Genomic DNA, 9,989 nt, shown 5'->3' with positions numbered 1-9,989 from the left:
TTTAAATTATATATCATGGCTTGTGATTTTGTGTTTTTAGGGATTTTTCTGTCTGTCAATGTGCATGTCTCTATGTCTATGTGTACTTTTTCTTTGGCTTTGTTTTTCTGCTTGCTTGTTTTGTCCTATTACGTCTTGTTTGCTGTCATTTTATTTTTATTTAGATGCCTATTTTTTCTAATGAGAGAGAGCAAGAAAGGATGTGAATGTCAGTGGGTGGAAAAGTGGGGATGATTTTGGAGGAGCTGGGGAAGGGGAACCATAATCAGAATATTTTGTATAAAAATCTATATAGATAGATTAGATAGATAGGTAGATAGATAGATAGATAGATAGATAGATAGATAGATAGATTAGATAGGAAGAAGGAGAAGGAAGAAGAATTATAGAGTCATTAGAAATGCTCTAAGGAGTGCTCGCTTTGCCAGCACACATACTAAAATTGGAACGATACAGAAAAGATTAGCATGGCCCCTGTGCAAGGATGACACGCAAATTCGTGAAGCGTTCCATATTTTTTTCACCCACTGATACAAGGGGACTGATCAAATGAGAGCTCACCAAGGCCAGCTGCACTGAGACTGAACGAGCATGTGATCAAACCGGATTCTCTGAATGTGGCTGACATGGGGGCTGACTGAGCCCCCAAGGTCCATATGAAGACTGAGAAGCCATTGACAATGGCACTGGGTCTTGTTTCGTCTGCATGGACTGGCTTTTTGGTATCCTGGCCTGTTTGGTTGCTCACCTTCCTGGACCTGGAGGGAGGGGGGAGGAACTTGGATTTCCCACAGGGCAGGAAACCCTGACTGCTCTTGGGAATGGTGAGGGAGGAGGAGAGGGAGTGGGGAGAGCGGGAGGGTATTGGGAGGAGGGGAGGAAGTGGAAAGAGTGTTTTCGGATACTTGAATAAACAAGTCTAACTGAAAAAAAAAAAAGAAATGTTCTTAGGATTAGAGAGGGAGGGAGAGGTGGGGAGGGGGAGGGAAAAGGGAGGCGGGGAGGAGGTGGAAATTTTTAATAAATAAATAAAAATAAAAAAGAAATGAATTAAATATTAAACAGGGGCCTTCTTTACCACTGACATAAAAAGCACAATGACTAGATGGTGAGCATAATACGTTAAACACTCTAGTTTATTTTCGCAGTCAGCTTAGAGAAAAGTGGCAAAGGTACCTAACCATCATCCTAGTGAAACCTAGAGTCTGCTCACCAAGACCACATATCACATTTAATTCAATCAAGCCTAAAATAAAATTCAACTTGTAGTTGATATCAAGTAAGCCTTGATTGAGAAAGATGAAATCCTTATTTACCAATGATAAATAAATCGTATTTCTTAAAAGTGATAGTATCTATGCCAGGCATGGTGGTGTACACCCTTAATCCCAGCACTCAAGAGGAAGCGGCAGGTAGATCTCTGTGAGTCTGAGGCCAGCCTGGTCTTCAAAGAGAGTTTTAAGAAATCCAGGGCTATTACAGAGAAAAACCCTGTGTTGAAAAACTAAGAAGGAAGAAAGAAAGAAAGAAAGAAAGAAAGAAAGAAAGAAAGAAAGAAAGAAAGGAAAAGAAAAGAAAAGAAAAAATGATAGTATCTTAGGATTGATTCAAATGTACCCCATACCTTTCTCATTTCCCCTCCCCACAATAAAAGAATTATTTTTATTCCTGCTGAGTTTTTGTAGTTATCAGATTGTTCTCAGTATAGTAATATATTTCCTGGGTGTTATTGATTTTAGATAATGCAGTAAGGAATAAAATGACAACATAAAATGTTATTTCCCAATTATTAATTATATTGTAATATCATATAATATGCTGACACAGCAAGTCAGATTGATCTCAAGCCCATAATCATCCCATATCCATCTCCCAAGTACTGGGATTGCATATATGCACCACCATGCCTGGCATGAAAAAAGCTTTTTAATGTATGGCCAATTGTGTCCCCACACTTTTGAAAAGGCATTTACTATATGGCCAAATCAATTGAAAACATTTATAAATGAAATAGAAAATTTCATCTATCACTTATAAGCAGTCCTCATAAATGAATTTAGTTTCTTCCCAGAGTTCCATGCAGAACAGGTCCTGGGAATCTATAACAGGGAGGGGCTGAAGGACCACAAATCACCAGACAGACCAGGTAAAGTTTTGATGCACGAAATGATGCCCATTCATTTTCTTTGAAGAAATCTGGAAAAGTAACTCAGAGCTCAAACTTTACCTTTCAAGTGCACTAACCAAACTTTAATCAATAAGAAATAACAATACGGTAATGCTAGCTTTAATGGTATAAAATAGAAAATACCACATGTAAGTTCCCCAAGGGTGTCCTTAATTAAAGAAAATGATTCGTACATCCCTTCACTTCATAAATGCCTACCCTACAGGTACCAAGGGTTGTCAATTTTGTCATCTTTATTTATCTACATTCCCTAGTTCAACCAAACATCAGCATTACTGTGATATTAGTTGGTGTGATGAGAATGCATTATCAGCTGGCTTCGTGTACAAGAGATTATCTTAAATAATTGTGGCGAGTCAGGTGAAATGCCTGAAGAACAAAGCTGAGACTTCCCCCAAAGAAGAATCTTTGTCTAAAGTCTCCAGTTCAGCTTGCATCCGAGACTTTCAAGTGTCTTCCTTGATGTCCAGTTTTGTAGACTTTCTGTGCGTTTGGATAATCTCTGCAATCAATAGGTCAGCAATTTGTTGCATATCTCTTAGTATAATGTGTGTCACCTACGGATTCAATGCTCTGGATGTACTTTAACTGGTGTGTACATGAAAAGACAGAGGGCTTGTCTGGACTAATTGAATAGTCCAGCGCAGCTGTTGTAGGAATTTCGGAATGACTGCTATCTAATTCTGTGACGGGAAGGTGCAGGAGACTGGTGGGGGTGGGTACTTAGCCTCAGGTGGGCACATGTGAGGAAAGATTTCTGGAGGGTAAGAAATTCAACTTGAGATCTCAAAAGCATAAAACAAGGAAGTAAAATATAGAAAGACTGCGTTGCGAGAAGGATAGCAGCAGAGGGGTCCAAGCAGAAAAACCTCCTGTGTTAATAATGTTAAAAGGTAAAAAGGAGAATGGAAAAGAGATTAGAATAGTGTCCTAAATCTGAGCCATCCTGACTGTGGATAGTGTAGGAGGGAGAACATGGCAATAAGCAGGAGTTACATCATGAAAGCCTTGTGAGTTGAGTTGCACTGTTAGGTACAGAGAAAGTCATTCACAACTTTAAAGCATGGAAATGTAAAAATTTGTTTTTGTTTTCTCTAGAAAGATCACTCAAGACAAAATGTGGATAACGTGAAGGTGAGGAAAAGTAAATCATATTAGAGATTGATGGTTGAGTTGAGATGGCTAGAAGCCATGAGAATGGTGAGAATGATTTAACTGGAGATGAGTCAGCCAGTGAAGACAAGAGAGTTTTTGTTGAAGTGGATTTGAGGCGTGACAGAAGTTAGAAGTCAATATCAAGCCAAGATTTGTGTTGCAAAGACATTTGTGAATGATAGGGTATTTCTCATAGAAGGGGGGCACGGAGGAGAAGCCAATGTGAAGCAAGGGAGGATGAACACACAGATGGAGCTAGCCTGTAAGCCACTGGCAGCAGCAGCTTAACAGCTCAACTAGAATACCTAAGTCAACATACTGGATTAAAGAGACATCATCCTATCAGAGCAAATGGAAACTATGGGTGTGGATGAGATTGCATGAGGAGATAGATGGTAGAGACATGGCAGGAAAGAAAATAATTTGATCTAGAATAATCCTAATATACTCATGGTGGGGAAGGGTGAAAACCCTCCACACAACAGACACTAGCCTTAAAATCAAGAAGAAACTAATTTAAATTGAGATCCTCCTGAGGCTTTTCATCACAGTCTGTGTGAATATGAAGTTAGCAAGTACCATGGACATCAAAATGAAATATTTATACATATGCTCCTATTCTGTAATGATACTCTCTGGGTAGCAGTGTTTTACATGTTGAACACTTTTCCACATACATACATCCTTTCTTTAAACATTGGGGAAAGGCCTATGAAGGGCTTCTAGCACAATTCACATGAGGACAGAGTTAGAGAAGTTATCAACTAGCCCAGGCTCACTTAGTTCTGCCACAGTGTCTCTGCTGAGCAACTGCAGTGGTATTTATGGCTCTTTATAGTCAGCTACACTCCCAAACTGTCACAAAGCTACCTTGAAAGTCAACAGTTGAGAGATAGCCTGTGTTCCTTACTCTATGAATAGAGGGGCTGAGCTTTCATTAATAGATATTGATACTGTACAAGGTACTTTCAATGCCTGCTGATTCATAGGAAGAAGATACCTAATTTACTGAGCAAAGTTGCATGGCATATAACTTAATGCTTTGCTTTTTTTTAATATTCTTTCGTCTAAGCATAAAATATGTTCTTGACCTTCCCCAACAAGCATTATGATTTTTCTAGAAACACATATTTTACCAGAAGGTATAAGTTCCTTCGTAAAATAAGGTGGTAAATGAACACTAACCCAAAGGATTTCTGTTCTGTCTTAGTTCCAGATTTTCTGATGCTATTGAATTATGCCGTGGGCATAATGTTCTCGAATTTTCACCTTACTAAATTTCATCAAGAAGTTTCTAACCACTAGTGGCGAAGGAAATAATGAGAAATAACAATGTAATTCAGAAGTTTAATGTACTACTGAGTATAAAACCCCCTTGAGATTTTTATGTATAAACTTACCATTCCAGGAAGGATCCACTTATGAGTGCTTTATTGGTCCACTCTTCAATACAGAAAGACAAGGTACAGCTAACATCTTCCATCTAAGATGTTGTTTTGAGAATCACTGACTTAATCAATATGAAAGTCATTTGTAAATGGCAAATAATACCATAAGAGAGTATTATTATCATTTTATTGATGAGAGTGATCAGAATTCTCCATTAGCTTGTCAAGGTCATCTTGCCAGAGTGTATAATTATGCTAAAATTTTTCTTCATGAGAAGTAATATTTTGTTAAACAAATCCTATCAATTTTAGTACTAATGAAGACAATATACAGACATAGAACTTGATCTAGAAAGCTGATACTATCAGAAAGACAGCCTTGGAGTTTTGGTGAAAGCTGTGGCTTAATGACCAATTTTCTTTTAGTGGTGACATTTATTACCTCAAGGTTTTAACTGCTCAGTTCCCATGGCAACACAGTCCTAAAGTGATGACCCAGAGAGTCATCTTGTATTTTGGTGGATAGATATTATGTTCCGTGTAATTTATTGCTTCTTTTATAAAACTGAGTTTTAACTTTGGATCTTCCATTTATTTGATACATGACCCTACGTGACTCTTTGCTTTCAGTTTGTTTCCTCAGCTCTCTACTGGAAAAATATTGAAAACGTTGTTATCAGAAAAGTATAAGCATTAACTTGGTACTGTACTTTTCTTAAATATTTATATACATCCACTTGAAATTAATTATTTTAATGAAATAGCATAGAGTTATAAAAGGACAGTAGCTTATTTGAGCATAATTCGCAGAATGCAATAGTTGGAATATGTGAGTTACATTTTTAGGATGCTGAACCTAACGAATCCTAGAAAACAGCATGTTTTCCTTCATATGAAGATTCTATCCTATAATGAATACATATGTGTTTATGTATGTAAGGTTCTCTAAGTATGGGTGTAGTGCAACATTTGCAAAAGTGATCAAGCAAAGGGATAGTATTAGGCTACCAGGTAAGATAGAATATGGGCAAAGAGTCACATGAATCTTGAAAGATGATAGACCAACTACTGTTCTACTTTCAATTCTGTTGCAAGGATTTTATTTTTGTGGTGGATAAATGAATAAAGTGTTATTGATAGTGAAAGTGGGACATCCTAAACAAACTCCATGATGACCGTTCTAGTTCTAAGCAAGTTCACTAAGATGCATAGAGTCTTAATGTAGCTATGTGAAGTTTTCATTTGTAAACTTATTGTAACACTTGATCTAAAACTACGAATCAAAAAGTAATTTAAAAACAAATGCATATTTCTTTCTTTAAAATTCTTGTCTCACTTTTCTTATTGTCTTTTAATTGACCATTTTCAAAATTCAAAACATCATTATAGAAATTAAGATTGACATTCTTGAACAGAAAAGCTACCAGACTTGGTTTATGAACACACAATTAGTACATTTGGCAATCTGTGCAGGCATGGAAGATACTTCTCTAATTCAGAAACTGAAAAATTCTTAAATTGGAAAGCAAAATATCACACCTACCTCACTGATGTTACAAAAAATAATCCAAGAGCTTCAAAAGTCATTCTGCAATTATTTTTTATTAAAAGGCAGGGACATTCTCTGGCCTAAGGCTCAGTAAATAAGCATGTACTTCTGAGTTAGAGCACTGGATTTGAACCCTCGTGTCTGCTGACAAATGCATACTTTCAATTTTAGTTTTGAAATGTGTGTGTGTGTGTGTGTGTGTGTGTGTGTGTGTGTGTTTGTCTGTATGTAGCCATGTGTGCATTCAGCACCTGAGCCCAGTGCCCACAGAGGATTGAAGAGGGCTTCAGATCCACTACAGCTGGAGTAATAGGCAGTTCTGAGCCACTTGCCTTGTCTGAGAACTGAAATTGGGTAAAAGTAGAAAACTCTCTTATCCAGTGAAATGAAACCGCTTCCCTAGTCCTCAGACAAGCACATTTTAAGACTTTCGTTACAATAACTGATTGATCACTCTGTCTTCATTATTCCTCTGTTGCTCTGATAAAACACCATGACCAAAAGTAACTTGGGGAGGAAAAGGTTTATTTCAGCTTCAGATGTAGCCCATCATGAAGGGAAGTCAGGGCAAGAGCCTGGAATCAAAAACTGGAGCAGAAGTCATAGAGGAACCCTGCTTACTGGCTTACTCCTATGACTTGCTCAGCCTGCTTTCTTAGTGTCTAGGACAGGCTGCCCAGGGGTCACACCACTCACAGTGGGTCAGGTCCTCCCATATCAATCATCAATCACGAAAATGCTGCACAGGCTTGCCAACAAGCCAATCTGGTGAGGGATTTTTTTTTTTTTAGTTGAAGCTCTCTCTACCCAAATAACTCTAGCTTGTTTCAAGTTGACAGAAACACATACACACACACACACACACACACACACACACACACAAAACACTAACCAGAAAACAACTCTTAACCAAATATCATCATATTACTGTGAATTTCATGTGAGAAGTATTAAAAGAGCACATATTAAGGACCTTAACACCCCTGGCAATGGGCAAAGAGACACCTTGTTAGTAGGGGTGTTCTTGTATCAGTCACAGACAGAGCAGATGGTATTCTTTTGTTCACCCTACCTTGATGTCTGGCTTGTGACCAAAGCTGGTTTTCTGTTTTGTTTTGTTTTCTTTTGTTTTGTTTTGTTTTTTGTTTAATTGTTTTGATTTGGTTTTGGCTTTTGAAACAAGGTTTCTCTGTATAGCCCAGGCTGTTCTGAAACTCTCTCTGCAGACCAGGTTGGCATCACACTTAGAGTTCCAGATGTCTCTGCCTCTCAAGTGCTGGGATTAAAGGTGTGCAGGACTCCAAACAGAGAGAGCAGGGACTGTTCCCTAATTCTTTGACTGGCTTTTGGGAACCTATTCCTCACACTGGGTTGCCTTGTCCAGTTTTAATACAAGGGAAGGAGCTTAGTCCTACCTCAACTTGATAGGTAAGGAAAGGGAATGGAAGGGGAGAAGGGAGAAGAATATTCAGTTGGAATGTAAAATAAATAAATAAATTTGATTAATAATAAAAAAGTTAACAAAGTCTTCTAGAAAGTCAATTGTTCAACTCTGCTAAATCACTCTCTAAAATGATGAATATTCCTTTACTTGATATGTGAATGCAGACTATTGAAACAACAACTACACTGGCAATCAGGGCTTCTGTTATCTAGAGATACATGAAATATAAATTTAACAGGGAACAAAAGTTGCCTTGTGTATCCTTATTCCTAATGTTCTAGAAAAATCTTTTGTGCAGCTGAATTAAATTTACAATTATTTTGTAGATTCCAAACTATTGAGAGTAGCTTTCATTCTTCCTGCTTTGCTAACCTGTAGAGTCCTTCCAGATTTATATATATTCCATCCACCTCATGGTCTGAATAAGAAAATCAGTTCCTCAGAATTTCATGTATTTTTCATCTTTCTGCCATCTCCACCACCCACATTTTCTGCAGACAGAAATGAAGAACTCAATAAGAAAATAATGGAGTGTGTTGAACTGAAATTCAGTTCACTCTGATTCAATTCAAATAACACTCAAGTTCTTGGGTCTGAATGATATGTTCCAACCCAGTATGTCCTCTTGATGGGTAATTCTCCCTTAAGTGGCTTCTGAGAGTTAAAAGCAATAAACCAATAACTGCAGAAACACTCTATGACTCTATCTGTAAAGAAACATCTAAAGAGAAAACCTCTCTACTTGAAAATTCTTGAAGTCCGTTGTAGCACAAGGCAAGAAGTATGACATTGAGAGGAGCAATTATTGCAGTATGTTAAAAGCAATATAAATCAACACTCTAGGATCTCAAAGCCTCATCTGGCTGCAATTCACAGGGTGAGTGCCTTCTTACTAACACATAATGTTCCACTAGCCAAGAGATGAAAAACACAGGATCAGAAGTTTCACTGTGCAACACTTACCTGACACCAGCTTGAGTCACAGGCATAGGGCAGTACACACAAAAATCTTACTACTCTTCAGTCTTCCTATGAATTGAAACCAACATGCTTTGCTTGGGACTCTCATGAATTTGACATTCAGAATTCTCAAGGCCAAAGACTCCACTATTGCTTATTATTTTATTTCCAGGACAAAATCAGTCCTATTGGTATCAGTTGCTGTATAAACAATGTAATTTTTAGTTTTCCTTAAACCATTCACTAGAAAAAGCACCTTTCTTAGTTTAAAGTGCAGTACTTAAGAAAAGCATAAAAATATTGCATTAGTAAAATGTCTTAAAACTTTGAGCATTATTGATAATATACAATCTTTCATACTTTGTATAATAACAAGGGTATCTCAGTCTTCTTGTATTTTTGCCAATTACTGTTAAAAGAGGGGTTTAAATTCCATCCACTTTAGTACATTTCAATAAAAGCCATCATAAATGAAGTTCAGAATTGTAGGGGCACCAAGAGGATTGCATCTGGAGCCTGGAAGAAGAGAAAAACACCCCAAAGTGTGTTGACTAAACTGAGATCTTAAACTGATTTCTCAGGCTAGAGTCAGAACTCCAGGCAATGAAGCTTCATGCTATAGAGGAGGCAAAGCAGGGTGGGCTTCCCTGACCATCATGAGACAAAGTGATTGGCATAAAATAGACAGAGCCCAAAAAAGTAGATGTAGCTCAGGATAGACAGCACTCTGGAAATGGATGAACAGACAGGTAAAAGTGCTAGAGGGACTTAGTCTGGTTCCTCTAGAGCAAACTTTCCCTTATTATTATGTCTACCCTGATTTCCTTCTGTAAGAAAACTACAGCCTGGACTATTTCCCTTTCAACTCTTATGTACTTGAGCGTTCTTTGCATTTGTAAGTTAATCCTGCTTCACCTTTCAAGGAACTTCTGGATCTTGGGTCTTGAATTTCATTTTTCAGGTATTGACAGAGGTTTTGTCCCACCCAGTCTTACAGCCATTCAGACCCAAAGAAACACACAGAGATCTACATTAATTATAAACTGGTTGGCCTATTAGCTCAAGTTTCTTATTAACTAACTCTTATATCTTAAATTAACTTATAATTCTTGTCTATGTTAACCATGTGGCTTGGTACCTTTTATCAATGAGGCATTCTCATCTTGCATCCTCTACATCTGGGTGACGACTGTAGACTGAGCCTTTCCTCTTCCCAAAATTCTCCTATTCTGGTTGCCGCACCTATACTTCCTGCCTAGCTACTGACAAATCAGTGTTTTATTAAACCAAAACAAGTGACAAATC

General features: G+C 37.7%; 1 non-coding gene across 1 annotated transcript; it reads left to right on the top strand.

The window, feature by feature from the left end:
• Nucleotides 1-412: 412 nt before the first annotated feature.
• On the top strand, nucleotides 413-519 carry LOC125406222 (U6 spliceosomal RNA). Its single transcript, XR_007233852.2, has one exon. It is a non-coding gene; the product is annotated as a U6 spliceosomal RNA (small nuclear RNA).
• The last annotated feature ends 9,470 nt before the right edge of the window (nucleotides 520-9,989 follow it).

This window comes from Myodes glareolus, chromosome 15 (assembly GCF_982192425.1).
Source record: "Myodes glareolus chromosome 15, mMyoGla1.1, whole genome shotgun sequence".
Lineage (NCBI taxonomy): Eukaryota > Metazoa > Chordata > Mammalia > Rodentia > Cricetidae > Myodes > Myodes glareolus.
This window is presented reverse-complemented; position numbering and strand designations above follow the sequence as displayed.